Source organism: Chlorocebus sabaeus, chromosome 26, assembly GCF_047675955.1.
Source record: "Chlorocebus sabaeus isolate Y175 chromosome 26, mChlSab1.0.hap1, whole genome shotgun sequence".
Lineage (NCBI taxonomy): Eukaryota > Metazoa > Chordata > Mammalia > Primates > Cercopithecidae > Chlorocebus > Chlorocebus sabaeus.
In genome coordinates, this window is record NC_132929.1 from 26,065,999 (window position 1) to 26,082,768 (window position 16,770).

At 42.7% G+C, this 16,770-nt stretch overlaps 1 protein-coding gene and 1 pseudogene across 3 annotated transcripts in view; both read left to right on the forward strand.

Annotated features, from left to right (window-relative positions):
* The first annotated feature begins 1,061 nt into the window (after positions 1-1,061).
* On the forward strand, positions 1,062-2,698 carry LOC103245636 (adenosylhomocysteinase pseudogene; annotated as a pseudogene).
* A 5,321-nt stretch (positions 2,699-8,019) lies between these two features.
* The window catches only part of USP8 (ubiquitin specific peptidase 8), a 76,848-nt gene continuing 68,097 nt past the window's right edge, over positions 8,020-16,770 (forward strand). For 2 of the 3 annotated variants that reach the window (XM_008016625.3, XM_073012172.1), the window contains exon 1: positions 8,020-8,149. The gene's annotated coding sequence lies outside the window, so the exon portion shown is untranslated. The other variant, XM_008016626.3, reaches the window with a different exon arrangement.

Below are 16,770 nucleotides of genomic sequence, written 5' to 3' on the forward strand. Positions count from 1 at the left end.
CATGCTGCTGCTCATGCTGTTAAAGTGGAGCTCTCTGAAGTTATTCTTTTTTTTCTATTTTTTTTTTTTTAAGACAAAGTCTTGTGCTGTCACCCAGGCTAGAGGGCAGTGGCACGATCACACCGCACTGCAGCCTTGACCCAGGTCCAAGCAAGCCTCCCACCTCAGCCTCCCAAGCAGCTGGGACTACAGGCATGCACCACCATGCTGGGCTTTTTTTTTTTTTTTTTTTTAACTTTTTGGTAGAGACAAGGTCTCACCATGTTGCCTAGGCTCGTTTTGAATTCCTGGGCTCAAGCGATCCTCCCACCTCAGTTTCCTAAAGTATTAGAATTACAGGCATGAGCCACTGCACTCAGCCTTGAACTTATTCCAATTTTGAGTGCTGCCTCATTCATGAATCCTTTATTGCTCAAATAAACTGTTAAATTTATTTTATGTGAAGCCTTTACCAGTGGTAATCATTGTCTTTAGGCAATAAAAAACAGATGGATAGAAAAGAATAAATGCTCAGTAAATAAACCACAGGATACTTATGCTTTGGCTTAAAAAAAAATTGCAATGAAAATTTTTATACAATGTTGCTAATTGTATCATGAATAAAAGCTACAATTTTTAAATAAATTATTAACATTATTCACTTCTTGCATTATTCTGGATAAACATATTTTAGTGACCTACAAAGTCCTATGTAATCTGTGCTCCATTCCCTTCCCACCCCTCTGAGATCATCTCTTATCATGATCCCACTCACTCACTCTATGCCAGCCATATGGCCTCCTTGCTGTTCCTCCAGCACACCCACCTTTTCCTGCCTCACTGCCTTCACCTGTGCTGCTCCCACTGCCTGGCTGCTCTTCTCCCACATGTATCCATGGCTTATTCCCTCTGTTCACCAAAGGCTCTATGGATATGTCACTTTCACAGGGAGTCCTTCCCTGACTATCCATTACAAATACCACTGTTGCCCTGCCCAGTGCTGCTGGCCCTGTGCCTGTCCCCAGTTTGAGGCTTGGTCCTGTTTGCCCATGTCCATCATTCTGTGCAGAAGCACCACCAGTATGTCTCATTAACTACCCTACGAAGTTGCTGACACTGGTTTGGCCGCCTGGGGGTGGAAGGCCCTGGACACTGAGGAGAACGAGAAGCCAGGCCTGATGCACATGCAGGAGCTGTACTGAGCCTCCAAGCCACTGAACGGTGTCCGCATCACCGGCTGCCTGCATGTGACCATGGAGACAGTTGTCCTCACTGAGACCATCCTTGTCCTGGGTGCTGAAGTGCAGTGGTCCAGCTGCAACATCTTCTCTATCCAGGACCATGAGCAGCTGCCACTGCCAAGGCTGGGAGTCCAGTGAACACCTGAAAGGGTGAAATGGAGGAGAAGTACCTGTGGTGCATCAAGCAGACACTGTACTTCAAGGACAAGCTCCTCAATATGATTCTGGACATCAGTGGGGACCTTACCAACCTCACCCACACTAAGTACCCACAGCTCTTGTCGGGCATCAGAGACATCTCTGAGGAGACCACGACTGAGGTCCACAACCTATACAAGATGATGGACAGTGGGATCCTGAAGGTGTCCACCATCAACGTTAATGACTGTCACCAAGAGCAAGTTTGACAACCTCTATGGCTGCCACCAGTCCCTCATAGATGGCATCAAGTAGGCCATAGGTGTGATGATTGCCAGCAAGGTAGCTGTGGTAGCGGGCTATGGTGATGTGGGCAAGGGCTATGCCCAGGCCCTGCGGGGTTTCGGGGCTCGCTCACATCATTATCACGGAGATCGACCCCATCAATGCACTATAGGCTGCCATGAAGGGCTATGAGGGGACCTCCATGGACGAGGCCTGTCAGGAGGGCAACATCTTTGTCACCACCACAGGCTGTGTTGACATCATCCTTGGCTAGCTGCCCAACAGGCACTTTGAACAGATGAAGGATGATGCCATCGTGTGTAACACCGGACACTCTGATGTGGAAATCGATGTCAGGTGGCTCAACAAGAATGCTATGAAAAAGGTGAACATCAGGCCCCAGATGGACCAGTACTGGCTAAAGAATGGGCGTGGCACCATCCTGCTGGCTGAGTGTCAGCTGGTCTACCTGGGTTGTGCTATGGACCAACCCAGCTTTATGATGAGTAACTCCTTCACCAACCATGCGATGGTGCTGACTGAGCTGTGGACCCACTCAAACAAGTACCCCACTGAAGTTCACTTCCTGTCCAAGAAGCTGGATGAGGCAGTGGCTGAAGCCCATCTGGGCAAGGTGAACATGAAACTGACCAAGCAGACTGAGAAGCAGGCCCAATATCTGGGCATGTCCTGTGATAATCCCTTCAAGCTGGATCACTACCACTACTGAGAGCCAGGCCTGTCCTTCACCTTCCAGCTGTCCTCTTTGCCCAGGCCCCACCTCTCCTCCCTAAGGGCAAATGGCATCAACTTTGTGATTGGTCCAGCTGTTGTCCTTGCCCAGGCCCCGTCTCTCCTCCCTAAGGGCAAATGGCATCAACTTTGTGATTGGCTTGCCAGTGTTCCCCATCAACTCCCTGGGGTTGGTCACTCAGTTTTCAGCCTGTGCTGCATCCCTCATGCTTTTCCAAGCGTGGCAAAGGGAATTGAGAGGACCCTCCTCAAGCCCTGATCATGATGGAGGTACAAGGGAGGCAGCTACAGGGAACCATGAACTCAGTGGTCTTGGAACTGCTCACTAAGTCTGTCCTTCCTTAGCCTGGAAGTTGGTGGTGGAGTGACAAAACCCAAGTATTAATACGTTACCATCTAGGCCTTTATCTGGTCTGTGGACTTATACCCGTGTGCTTGGTTTACAGGATCAGTGGTTCCTCAGCCCGTGACAGATGAGAAGGAGCTATATTGAAGGGCAAGGAGGAACTGTTTGAATTTTCCTGAGAGCCTGGCTTAGTGCTGGGCCTTCTCTTAAACCTCATAACAATGAGGTTGATACTTGTAGTCCTTGTTTTACAGGGCTTAGAATAGACTGTTAAGGGACAACTGAGAAAAGACAGAGAAGTAACAGCTAGAGGTTGAGAGGGGCCATTAAAATGTAAAAGCAGGCATAGATCTGCCACCATTTGTAACAAGATGGTTTCTATCACAACCCCAGAGAATAATTTGGCTTATAATGTTTATACAAATGTTTAAAGAAAGCAATAAGGTGGGTAAATAAAAATCTTAGTGCCAAAACACACACACAGACACACACACACACAATCACTGTTGGCTGGGCACAGGGGCTCACACCTGTAATCCCAGCACTTTGGGATACCTAGGCGGGGGGATCACTTCAGCCAGGAGTTCAAGACCAGCCTGGATGACAAGCTAAAACCCCATCTCTACAAAAAATACAAAAACTAGTTGGGGATAGTGGTGCATGCCTATAGTCCTAGCTACTAGAGAGGCTGAGGTGGGAGGGTCACTTGAGCCTGGGAGATCGAAGCTGCAGTGAGCCATGAACATGCCACTGTACTCCAGCCTGGACAACAGAGCAAGACCCTGTCTCAAACAACAACAACAACAAAAAAAAAAACCCACAAACAAAAACCACTGTCCTTGCTAGTCCTTTATCCTGTTTTATTTTTCTTCTAACACTTCTAGCACTTCACATACTATATGCATATTTGCTTATTGTATGTCTCCTTGACTAGAATGTAAGTCAGCTCTGTGTTGAGCAGGAATTTTATATTGTAAATCTAAAACAATGCCTGGCATAGAACATGCATTCAGCAAGTACTTGTTAAATGATTGGAAGATGAACCAGATTTTGTACTACTACTTATGCTGGATAGCATGTAAATTAAAGCTATGATCAAATACAGGCCATGCCTCTAAACAGCTGATGACCACTTAGATTCTAGATGCCACAGATACTGCTGCCTGGTTGGTTACAATACACATTTTTTCCCACTTTTACTCTGAACTATTATTCATTATTGGATGGTGGGTGAGGGGAAAAATACAGAATACATGCCCTAGTCCAGTGCTGTCCATTAGAGCTTTCTTTACTAATGGAAATAGCTTATATCTGCTGGGCTACCAGTGGCTATTGAGCACTTGAAATATGGCTACTTTGACTGAACTGAATTTTTAATTTTACAACTAGCTGTGGTTACTAGTTACTATATTTAGCAGCCATGCTCAACAATCCTATAGGTCTATCTTAATTATTTTTATAGGAATGAAGAGTATTATGATAATTTCTTAATTATATATATTTGGTTTTAATTTCTACGGAGGAAGAGGACAACAAAGTTTTGTGAACTACTGTTCGGATAAGTCTGTAGTTGTTTAAAGAAAAGACTTCACAGAGAACAGGGCAGAGAGTAACACAATATCTGATTTCCAAAAAATTCAATCAAACTTTGATATGGATTCGGTCAAATCATTGCTAAATGGCCTCCTTAACACTATTATTAAACCGATTTATATAATGTGCTTTTTACTAGTCAAATACGTTGTTTTAAATCTTAATGATTTTTTATTATAAAAGTAATACACATTCAGTGTAACAAGTTCAAATAGTCTCTCAGGTGGATAAAGTAAAATACGGATGTTCACCACACTGTACCTACCAAGATGCCCATACCCCAAAGATGATTGCTGTTAAACATTTAGAGTACCTTTCCTGACTTTGTTGTCTAAGCAGCTTTAAAAATCAATACTTTTGGCCGGGCGCGGTGGCTCAAGCCTGTGATCCCAGCACTTTGGGAGGCCGAGATGGGCGGATCACAAGGTCAGGAGATCGAGACCATCCTGGCGAACACGGTGAAACCCCGTCTCTACTAAAAAATACAAAAAATTAGCCGGGCGAGGTGGCGGGTGCCTGTAGTCCCAGCTACTCGGGAGGCTGAGGCAGGAGAATGGCGTAAACCCGGGAGGCGGAGCTTGCAGTGAGCTGAGATCCGGCCACTGCACTCCAGCCTGGGCGACAGAGCCAGACTCCGTCTCAAAAAAAAAAAAAAAAAAAAAAAAATCAATACTTTTGGTTTAAAGTGATAGCTCTGAATCCCCTTTAGGCATGGAGTGTGGGAAATTATATTTCTGCAGCAAACTCAGGCTCTGCAACATCAAGTGTGGATTCACTGGAAATTATGTGAAGTAACACTTAGAGATCATAGTAGCCAAAAAAAGGTTGGGAAATGAAAAAGGGGTTTTTAAAAATTAATTATTATTATTTTCTTTTCAAAGAGACAGGGTCTTCACTCCATTACCCAGGATCGAGTTCAGTGGCGGAATCATAGCTCACTGAAGCCTCAAACTCCTGGACGCAACCAATCCTCCTGTCTCAGCCTCTCAAGTAGCTTGGACTACAGGCATGCACCAACCGTGCCCGGCTAATTTTTTAATATTTTGTAGGGATAGGATCTTGCTATGTTGCCCAGGCTGGTCTCAAAACTCCTGACCTCAAGCAATCCATGCACCTCAGCCTCCCATAGTGCTGGGGTTACAACTGTGAGCCCCTACACCCAGCCGAAAAAGGTTTTGTGGAGGGAGTATGATCTGGAGAAAAATCATGGAATGTGCTCAAAAGAGATCTAAAGGGCCATGGAAGTTAAAAGGTTGAACTCTATAGAACAAAACATGAAGTATGGAAAGATTATTTAAAAAACACTTGACTTTGGAACAAAATCCAAATTGTTCCCATGATTTCATTCTTTGACATTATGTTCATTTGGTTATCTTCGTCTTTTCTCAGACTTCCTCTTTAACAGAGAATTATCTGAAAGCCCCTGGCTAAGTTAATGCTTATGACTGTGGTCACAAATGGATGGCTTGGATTTTATTTGTTTTGCAGTGTTTGTAAATTTTTTTATGTATACTGTTGTTGTCAACTAACAATCCATGTGTATATGGATTACGTTAGTTGACATACATATACACACACACACATATATATAAAATATTCCCCAAATTTAAAAAGCAGTTGGGAGATTTTTCCCACGCACAGAAAATCAGAAAATTGGCAACACTCTGCCCCATTTCCTCATGGCAACAATTTAAACAGGCCATGAGCCGTCCACATGGAGACTGGACCTTGAAACAGCAGCTAGTGTTTTGAGCTCTAAGCTAACACTTTGGACTTTCAGTCATGTTTTCTTTCCCCAACCAAATAGAAAAGTTTTATTTCAAAGAGGAAAAGGGTGCAACAGCTGCAACATACATAAAACCTATTTAGTTTTACTGGGGAGTGGGAATCAGGAAACCTGGGTTCTGTTCTTAACTTAGTTTGGATAAAGAAGGGTAGTTAAGCTGTCCTTATGTCTCTTACCAAGTGGAGAAAATACTGCTGTAGTTCATAGAAATTTTGGGGAGTTTTAGATTCTATGGAAAACGGAAATGCTATTTGTAACTTAGATTTTTTTTTTTTTTTTTTTGGTGGAGTCTCGCTCTGTTGCCCAGGCTGGAGTGCAGTGGCATGATCTAACCTACACCTTCCTGGTTCAGTCGATTCACCTGCCTCAGCCTCCTGAGTAGCTGGGATTACAGGTGCGCACCACCACGCCCAGCTAATGTTTGTATTTTTAGTAGAGACGAGGTTTTACCATTTTGGCCAAGCTGGTCTCAAACTCCTGACCTCAAGTGATCTGCCCACCTCGGCCTCCCAAAGTGCTGGGATTACGGGCGTGAGCCACCGCACTCAGCTTAATTTTTAAATTTTTTTTTGTAGAGATGGGGGTCTCCCTTTGTTGCTCAAGCTGGTCTCTGTCTCTTGGGATCAAGGGATCCTCCTGCCTCAGCCTCCCAAAGTGCTGGGATTACAGGCCTGGGTCACTGAAACTGGCCTTCATTACAAATTCATTGAACACACTTTATTTTATCCTTTTTTTAAAAAAAAAATTTATTTCAGTAGTTTTGGGGTAACAGGTTGCATGGAAAAGTTTTTTAGTGGTCATTTCTGAGATTTTGGTGCACCCATCACCCGAGCAGTGTACACTGTACAATGTGGCACACACTTTCACTTAAAAGCGTCTACTAGATCTTGCTGGCCAGATTTCCCACCCCTAAGACACCTGGAGTGTTCCTGAGGCCTTAGTGACTACTGCCTAAAGCTCCACCCAAATCAATTTTATGTTTACAGGTAACCGGAGCATCCAATCACCTTTCTCTAAGAGAGTACAAAGATCAGCTCGCGAGAAAGTTCAGACCTCTCATTTCGTTTCTGTTAGACCGGCCTTCCCCTAACCAGAGGGAGTCTTGCTCTGCTGCCCAGGCTGGAGTGCAGTAGCACGATCTCGGCTCACTGCAACCTCCTCTCCCCGGGTTTAAGCGGTTCTCCTGCCTCAGCCACTGGAGTAGCTGGAATTACAGGCGCGCGCCACCACGCCAAGCTAATTTTTTTGTATTCTTAATAGAGATGGGGGGGTGGGGGGTTCACCATATTGGCCACACTGGTCTCGAACTCCTAACCTCATGATTTGCCCGCCTCGGCCTCCCGAAGTGCTGGGATTACAGGCGTGAGCCACCGTGCCCGGCCTCGACGGGGCCTTTTAAATGACGTTAAAAATTGTACATAAAATATGTTTTAGGACAATACCTGTTTTTCTTTGACCAAAGAAAGGCTTGGCTTCAGAGAATGTTAAGACAGAAATAGAGGGGCGCTAAATCCCCTTTTAAGTTTTTTCTAATTTCCAATCTGAGGAGGAAAATAACGTAGTAAAGGGACGCAAGAGCAACCTCGCTTCTTCCACAAGGCCCAGGATGCGAAGCCAACCTGGGCCGCTTGGCTACCGCCCGGTTGCAACCCGGAAGTGCAGGGTGCAGTGCGGGGGGTACGGAACCGGCCGACTGTGTTGATCCGGCTCAGAGAAATCCCGCCCTTGCCGCCGCCGCCCACCCATAACGTCCTCCTCGACTCTTCTTCGACCCTCCCTCGCCCCGCCGCTCGGCCCTCACCGAAAGGGGGAGGGCGGTGGAAGAGAGAAGTCAAGGAGCGCACGCGAAGCCCAGCCCCTACCGTGACGTCTGGAGACGCGACGCGTCGCCTCGCAATGCAAATCGGGAAAAGGGGATGAGCTGGGCTGGCTTCCGTCCTGATAGCCAAGGCTAATTCTCCCTCGAGTTCTTGGGAGATGGGCGTTTGGCGAGAAGGCTGGCGTTAGTGAAGCGCGCCGGGCGTCACGGTGAGTGCGGGTCTTGGGCCCTGGCACCTGTCCTCTGGGAAGTCGTCCGCTGTGAACCCCCTCTCCTTCCACCAGCTGCTGGTCACCCGGGAGACAAGCCCTGTCCGCGGAGAGGAGTGGGACAACTCCGAAAGGTAGAACCGGCTTGTGGAGAGGAAGGGCCCAACCTTGAGTCTTTTACGCCACCCATGTAGGATTGCCAAGCGAGTTTCGTGCGGTTTTTCGGTTTTAAAAGGTGGCTTTGACCATTCTTCCGTTCTCTTGGACACTTATACCCGACTTTGACCTCTTTCCTCTTGCTTCCGGTTTTTTGTTTTTGGTTTTTTTTTATTTTTTTTATTTTACTCTCTGCAATCTGCCTACAATCCCAGGCCTTACTACAGCTCCTAAAACTGTTTCCCAGTTTCTCCTCTTCCCTAGTCACACTTCATTTTAGTGAAGTTGGAGTTTAAAGACCCTATAAGCTTATCAGAGTTAAAACTATGACTGCCTCAAATAGAAGCTTTTTTTTTTTTTTTTTTCCCTAAAAAGTGCCTTCCAACCTAGAGTTGTGGGACAAGTTAATTTCACCGCCACTCCACCTTGGAAATTATCAGAATCCTTACTTGCAGTGATGTGCATTTATATAGAAAGCTGCAGACCACCCTCCTGGGTTTATTTCTTGCCTCCAGTTCATTCTGTGACCTTGAACAAGTCACTTAATCACTAAAAAAATATTTACCTGACACGGAGTTGTTGCAGAGCCTAAGGAATTTAGTATTTAAGAGACCTGAGGGTTTCAGATGAAAGGGATTTGTATCTAAAGGATATTACCTTTTCTGAATCTACGAAGCATTCTTAGTTTTGTAAATATCTTGCTGCAGCCATTAAAAATGCCAAGTGGTTATTTGTTAAGGAAGTGTTCCTGTTTTAGGCTTGCTCTGCTGCGGCTTTGCCATGTAAGCAGATTTTGCATTTCAGCCGATTCTGTTTAAGATTCGTTGGTGAATGTCATTCATGATGGATTTGGGTAGTTTCTCCTTACAACATATCCCTGGACCATTAAGCATATCTGGAAGGTGATATCGGTTGTGTTATGTCTTTATCATGTTGATATGGCTGCCTTAAAATAGGTATTCTTTTTCTTGTGACACATTGGATGCATCTTTAATATGAGACAGTGAAGACCCTGTAGTAGTAAAAAAATATATATATATACACACACACCTGTCATTAATGAAATTTTGCACATAGGCATGTTTTTTTTTAGAAAACAATGTATAAGAAAAACTAACAAAAATGTTTTAAAGGTGACTTTTTTAGCATTTCATTTTTTAATATATTTACTTGGACTTTATTAATCATTATGGGCATTTGTTTATTAATGTGTACGTGGCTGGGCGCAGTGGCTCACGTCTGTAATGCCAGCACTTTCCGAGGCCGAGGCGAGTGGATCACCTGAGGTCAGGAGTTCGAGACCAGCCTGGCCAACATGGCGAAACCTGGTCTCTACTAAAAAACAAAATTAGCTGGGCATGGTGGCGCACACCTGTAATCCCAGCTACTCTGGGGGCTGAGGCAGGAGAATCGCTTGAACCGGGGAGGCAGAGGTTGCAGTGAGCTGAGATTGCACCATTGCACTCCAGCCTGGGTGACAAGAGCAAAACTGCGTCTCAAAAAATTAAAAATAAAAAGCGTGGACATAATGGAAAATAATCAAAATGACTTTTGAGTAAGACAATTGGAAAATAAAACCAGTACATTAAATTTTTTTTGTAAGTCTAGCATTATACTTTATTTTGAACTTTTCTACATGAAAATGCGCTCATATTTACGGAAGTGAAAGGAAAAAAAAGTCTTCAAGGATGTGTTGCTAATAAAATTAGAAATAATTAAGGAAACATTTAAAAAATACCTTGTTGTTGTCCCAGTTACCTATTGCTGCGTAACAAATCACTCCAAAACACAATGGCTTAAAACTATAATTTAGTATCTCACCTGTTTCTCTGGCCTGCCTGTACTTAGCTAAGTGGTTCTCACCTAGACTTTAATGCGTTTGTATTCAGATAAGCAGCTGAGTTTGGAGTCATCCGAGAGCTCAGCTGGTCTGGACATCCAAAATGGCTAATTCATGTGAAGGCAGTTGATGTTGGCTAGGAGTTCAGCTAGAAATGTCAACTGGAATGCCTACACATAGCCTCTTTACGTGACTTGAACTTCTGACGTGAACAGTATGGCGGTTAGGTTCCAAGAATACATGTTTGAGGAGACAGGAAGTAGAAACTGCGTGTCTCCCAAAAAGCCTGAACCCAGAAATGGGCACAACATTATTTCCAACATACTCTGTTGGTTAGAGCAGTCAGACCAGCATCCAACCCTCACTTTTGAAGGGAAAAATGTCAAAGAATTTGTGGCCATGCTTTGTCTACTGTAATTTTGATGACAAAGTTGTATTGGACTCTTGTTTGCATTTATATAGCAGATGAATAATAAGGTATGCTTCCAATTTCCAATTTCTTTTCTTTTCTTTTCTTTTTTTTTTTTTTTTGAGATGGAGTCTTGCTCTGTTGCCAGGCTGGAGTGCAGCAGTACGATCTCGGCTTTTTGCAGCCTCTGCCTCCTGGGTTTATGCTATTCTCTTGCCTCAGCCTCCCGAGTAGCATGTCACCACGCCCAGCTAATTTTTGTATTTTTAGTAGAGATGGAGTTTCACCATGTTGGCCAGGATGGTCTCGATCTCTTGACCTTGTGATCCACCCGCCTCAGCCTCCCAAAGTGCTGGGATTACAGGCGTGAGCCACTGCGCCCAACCCATTTCCAATTTCTTTAACCATAATGCATTATGTTTTAATGGCATGTTACAGTTTTCAAAATATGTTTTTGTATATTTTTTCACTTGATACCTATAGTCACCCTATAGAAGCAGACAAATCATTCCTGTTTCATTTTGCAGATGAAAACAAACTGAAGAGCAGTGGTGGTCATGTTGGGAGTGATTTATGGAATTTGTTGAAAGTCATATGATTAATAAATGGAAAGTAAGGCCTGCAACAGTTCCATAATATCAAATTTACTAGTACTGAATGATGAAATATTATATTAAACTTATTTAGAATTCTACATTTATAGCCATACTAATTTCTTTTCTTTTTTTTTTTTTTTTTTTTTTGGAGACGGAGTCTTGCTCTGTCTCCTAAGCTGGAGTGCAGTGATGTGTTTTGTGTTCTCGGCTCACTGTAGTGTCCGCCTCGTGGGTTCAAGCAATTCTGCTTCAGTGTCCCAAGTAGCTGGGACCATAGGCACCCACCACCACGCCCGGCTAATTTTTGTATTTTAGTAGAGATAGGGTTTTGCCATGTTGGCCAGGCTGGTTTTGAATTCCTGACCTCAGGTGATCTGCCCACCTCAGGTGATCAGCCTCCCAAAGTTCTGGGATTATAGCCGTGAGCCATCGCATGTGGCCCTTTGTTTTTTTTTTTAATTGAGACAAGGTCTTGCTCTGTCACCCAGGCTGAAGTGCAGTGGCATGATCTTGGCTCACTGTAATCTCTGCTTCCTGGGCTCAAGTGATCCTCCCGCCTCAGCCTCCCAAGTAGCTAGGACTGCAGGCACACGTCACCACACCTGACTAATACCATACTAATTCAAGTAAAACAGTTCTCATGTATAGTGAATATGGCTTAACTAAGCCTTGTCTCTTTTGACTAACACATTACAATTTAGTTTTTTGTTTGTTTGTTTGTTTTTGAGACAGAGTCTTGCTCTGTCGCCCAGGCTGGATGCAGTGGCACGATCTTGTCTGACTGCACCCTCTGTCTCACAGGTTCAAGCAATTCTCCTGCCTCAGCCTCCCAAGTAGCTGGGACCATAGGCACACGCCGCCATGCCTGGCTAATTTTTTTTTGTTTTAGTAGAGATGGGGTTTCACTGTGTTGCCCAGGCTGTTCGTGAACTCCTGAGCTCAGGCAATCCGCCTACCTCGGCCTCCCAAAGTGCTGGGATTACAGGTATTAGCCACCGCGCCCAGCCTACAATTTAGTTTTTAGTAATACAGTAGTATTCCCCTTATCTGCAGGGGATATGTTTCAAGACCTCTAATGAATGCCTGAAACCACAGATAGTACTGAACCCTATATATACTATGTTTTCCCTATAAATACATTTTTATGATAAAGTTTAACTTACAAATTAGAAGCAAGAGATTAACAACAATAGCTAATAATAAAATAGAATAATTACAATATAGTGTAATAAAAGTTATGCCCTGTGGCCATAACTTGTGCAGCTTGAGGTGTGACAGCAAAACCAACACAAATTTTCTTTTTCCTTCTTCACAGTTTTGCAGAAAAAAAGATCTTTCTGTAGATCTTAGCAACGTCAGCATGAGTTTGTTTTTTTTTTTTTTTCTCTTACTGAGTTGAGAACTTTCACCTTTTCGCTTAAAGAAAGCAGTTTACAGTCTCTCTTTGGCATATGTGAATCTGTGCTCTTACACTTTGGAGCCATTATTAAGTAAAATGAGGGTTACTTGAACACAAGCGCTGTAATACTGCTATAGTCAGTCTGGTAACTGAGACAGTCACTTAGTGATTAACAGGCAGGTAGCATCTACAGTGTGGATACACGACAAAGGGATGATTCATGTCATAGGCTGGGCGAAGTGAGGTGATGCACAATTTAAAACTTATGAATTGTTTATTTCTGGAATTTTTTATTTAATATTCTTGGATTGTGGTTGACTGCAAGTAGCGGAAACCATGGAAAGTGAAACCGTGGATAAAGGGGGACTACTGCACTGAATTCTGAAACACCAATAATCATGTGAACCCACATGTCTTTTTAATAGTGTGAAGTGAAATAATTACACATTATAATACCAATTTCAAAACAAAAAAAGTTGTGGGCATAAGAATCCTGGAGGTGTTATTTTAATTTCTCAGTTACAGAATTTTAAAAATGAAAATGATTTTTTAAAATTTTGGTAGGTCGAATGATTTAAGATGCTGATTTCAGCTGGAAACAAATTGTTGCCTTCGTATTATTTTGTTGCTTCTAGCAACATGTTTATATTCATTCCTGTATTGATGATTCCCAGTCTTGACTGCATATTAGAATTCATTTGGGAAGGTTTTTAAAAATACCTATATGGGCGAGGCAAGGTCAGCTCATGCCTGTAATCCCAGCACTTTGGGAGACCGAGGCAGGAGGATCCCTTGAGCCCAAGAACTTGAGACTAGCCTGGACAACATAGTGAGACTCTCTTTATTTTGTTTAATATATAAATAAGAAAATAAATAATAAATACCTGTGTGTATATCTCAAATCCCTAAAGATTCTGATTTAATTATTTAGGAGTGGAATCTGAGCATCAGTTTTTTTTGTTAAGTTCTCTAGGTAACTGATTCTAGCATACAGCTGGGATTGAGAACTATGTTTTTGGTACATGTTGAGTGTGATCTGGCTCCCTGCTTAACAATTTTGCATCAGTTAAAAAAATTAAGCAATGAGGGAGAAGACAAAGTAAATGAATTAAAGTTATAAATGTAGATATCTATTCTGGAAAACAGTTACCCTTTTTTTAGTTTCTGGTAATGGTCCTTAATAAAATGAACAGACATTGGCCTGGTTTGCTAAGTGCCTATATCACAGCACTAAACCATACTTTACTTTGTTACCATTATGTACTTGTCTTTCATTTTAAGAGGCAGAAACTTTATTAAGAGGTTTTTTTTAAGTATCCCCTGTATCACAACACTGCACCTTGTGTATAGTAGGTTTCTATTGTTTACCTAACTGAAGCCAGTTTAGACAGTCACTCTTTACAACTAGGGCTAGTTTAGCTCCTTGGGAGACTGAGAAAAGAGAATTGCTTGAACCTGGGAGGCTGAGGTTGTGCTGAGCTGAGATCATGCCACTGTACTCCGGCCTGGACGGCAGAGTGAGAGTTCATCTCAAAAAAAAAAAAAAAAGAACTAGGGCTAGTTTATTCTTTTATTCTCATGGCATTCTAAGAACTTTATAAAGGTTTCTTGAAATACTCTATTCTCTTTCTTTGGTTTTCATGTTGTACTTTCCTGGTTTTCCATCATTCTAATGACTCCTGCTTCCTTTTCTGATCAATTCCTCCTTTACACTCCCCCTATTCTGGGCCCTTTAAGTTAACTTTTCAGCTGTAAAGAAACAAGAGCTCATTTCCTTAGTGGTTCATCCTCCTGATTTTAGTTACTAGTGTAAGTAATGTCTGTGTTTTAAAAACTATTATAGAAGATTTAAAATGTACAGAAAACTGAAGAAAATATGATTATCTTATTTTTGAGACAGGGTCTCCCTCTATTGCTCAGGCTGGAGTGCAGTGGTGTAATCATGATTCATTGCAAGCTCAACCTCCCAGGCTCAAGCAACCCTCCTGCCTCAGCCTTCCGAGAAGCTGGGACCACAGGCGCATGCCACCGTGCCCCACTAATTTTTTTTTTTTGTGTGTGTAATGATGAGGTCTCACTGTGTTGCCCAGCAGTTCACCAAATCCTAGATAACATATAATTTTGGTGTCAATACTTATCTTCCAAAACAATAGGGATTATCAAAATCAACATTGATGCCTTATTAGTTGATAAACAGATTTAATATCTGTCTGCTCTCACATAGAACTGATTTATAGTTAATATTTACATTTTTAGATGTTCCTTTAGCATACACTCAACATTTTCCACATTGAATTACCTACTTTGCTGTAAACCAAATGGTTCTTATTGGGGGTAATTTTGCCTTCCAGGACACATTTAGCAATGACTGTAGACAGTTTTGGTTGTTACAACTGGAAGGGAAGGATGATAGTAAACTGGCATCTAGTGGGTAGAGGCTAGGGATGCTGCTAAACGTCCTCCAGTGCACACGGCACAGAGCAGCCTCTTACAACAAATGTTTATCTGGTCCAAAATGTGAGTGATGGCAAGGTCAAGAAACACTGCTGTAAACTGATCAGTTTTAAACTGCAGTATTCTTTTTTGTTAATAGCACTACTGCTCTTAATTTTTTGCAGGGTATTTGTGTGTGTGTGTGTGTGTGTATGAGAGTGAGTGTGAGCAAGAGAAAATACTGTTTCAATCAACCAGTGACCAAAGCATGTTTCCACCATTTTGTGTTCTTTTCTGCAGTGACCTTCTAGTTACTCTTTTCCATAGTATCATTCCCTTGTTCTCATCTCCTTTCAATCTTACTTACATATCCCTAATTTGACCATCTTGAGATACTATTTCTCCCATCAAGAACTGGCTTTTATTGCCTGCTGAATCAAATATAAAGAATTCTAGATGGCTTCAAAATTTTCCAGAGTGTGACTCCATAGTTTAGTTATTCTTGTTAGTCAACATTTATTTTTGTTTCTTTTAGTTAAATTCAGCTGACAGGGAGAAGCATTTATTAAAGTGGTGACTATGTGAGGACTACTGAGATAGGTGCCAAGGATTCAAAGACATGTCAACATTTTCCCTCTATCCAGTTGATTATTTCCCAATAACGTCTGTAATATTCCTTATTATTCTTATTTTTATTTATTTATTTATTTTCGAGATGGAGTTTCGCTCTTGTTGCCCAGGCTGCAGTGCAGTGGCGCCATCTTGGCTCACTGCAACCTCCATCCCCACCCCGGGTTCAAGAGATTCTCCTGCCTCAGCCTCCTGAGTAGGTGGAATTACAGGCGTGCACCACCACGCCCAGCTAATTTTGTATTTTTAGTAGAGACAGGGTGTCTCCATATTGGTCAGGCTGGTCTCGGACTGCTGACCTCAAGTGATCTGCCCGCCTCAGCCTCCCAAAGTGCTGGGATTACAGGCGTGAGCCACGGCGCCCAGCCAGATGTCCTCCTTTCTTACCCTGTTCTTAGCTAAATTCTATCCTCAAGGCCAGTTTCACTCTGCCTCATCACATCATCACAAGCACTGCATGTGTATGAGGATTTTAAAGCCTTATAGTAATTGTCTGTTGGTCCCATTACTATATTTAAGGAATGATGTAGATCCCAAACTTTATAAGATTCACATGAAGAAACAAATTCCAAGAACTGGGAGCATAAAGGATGGAAGAGATGGAACTTAAGTTTGTTTCTTTTGTAGCTGGGACCTCAGGTGTGCCCCACTATGCCCAGCTAATTTTTTAATTTTTTGTAAAATTTTTTGTCTCACTTTATTGGCCACCCACCATCTCTCCCTATCTCTGCCCTTTAGGCAGCAGCAATACTCAACATAAATATCTGTTCTTGAACTCCTGGGCTCAAGCAGTCGTCCCACCTTGGCCTCCCAGAGTGTTGGGATTATAGCTGTGAGGCACCACGCCCAGTCAGTGCACTGCTTTTTGCATAGAGAAAGTCTTGCTACTACTGTAAAAAGGTCAGTGTGCTTAACTGATCTACATTCTGTCACAAACTTCTTATTTTATCATAAACTGATAACAAACAGTTCCCTAATCAGCACTGGTCATTAGACCATACTTGGAGTTACATTGCAGTAGTGTGAGACTTCCATACTTATTTTAGAATTGTCACCTATATTAAGAAATACATTTTACATTTTCATCCAGTGTTACATCATATACACATGTACATAACTGAAACAATTTTATGAAACAGTACCTAACCTTACTATGTG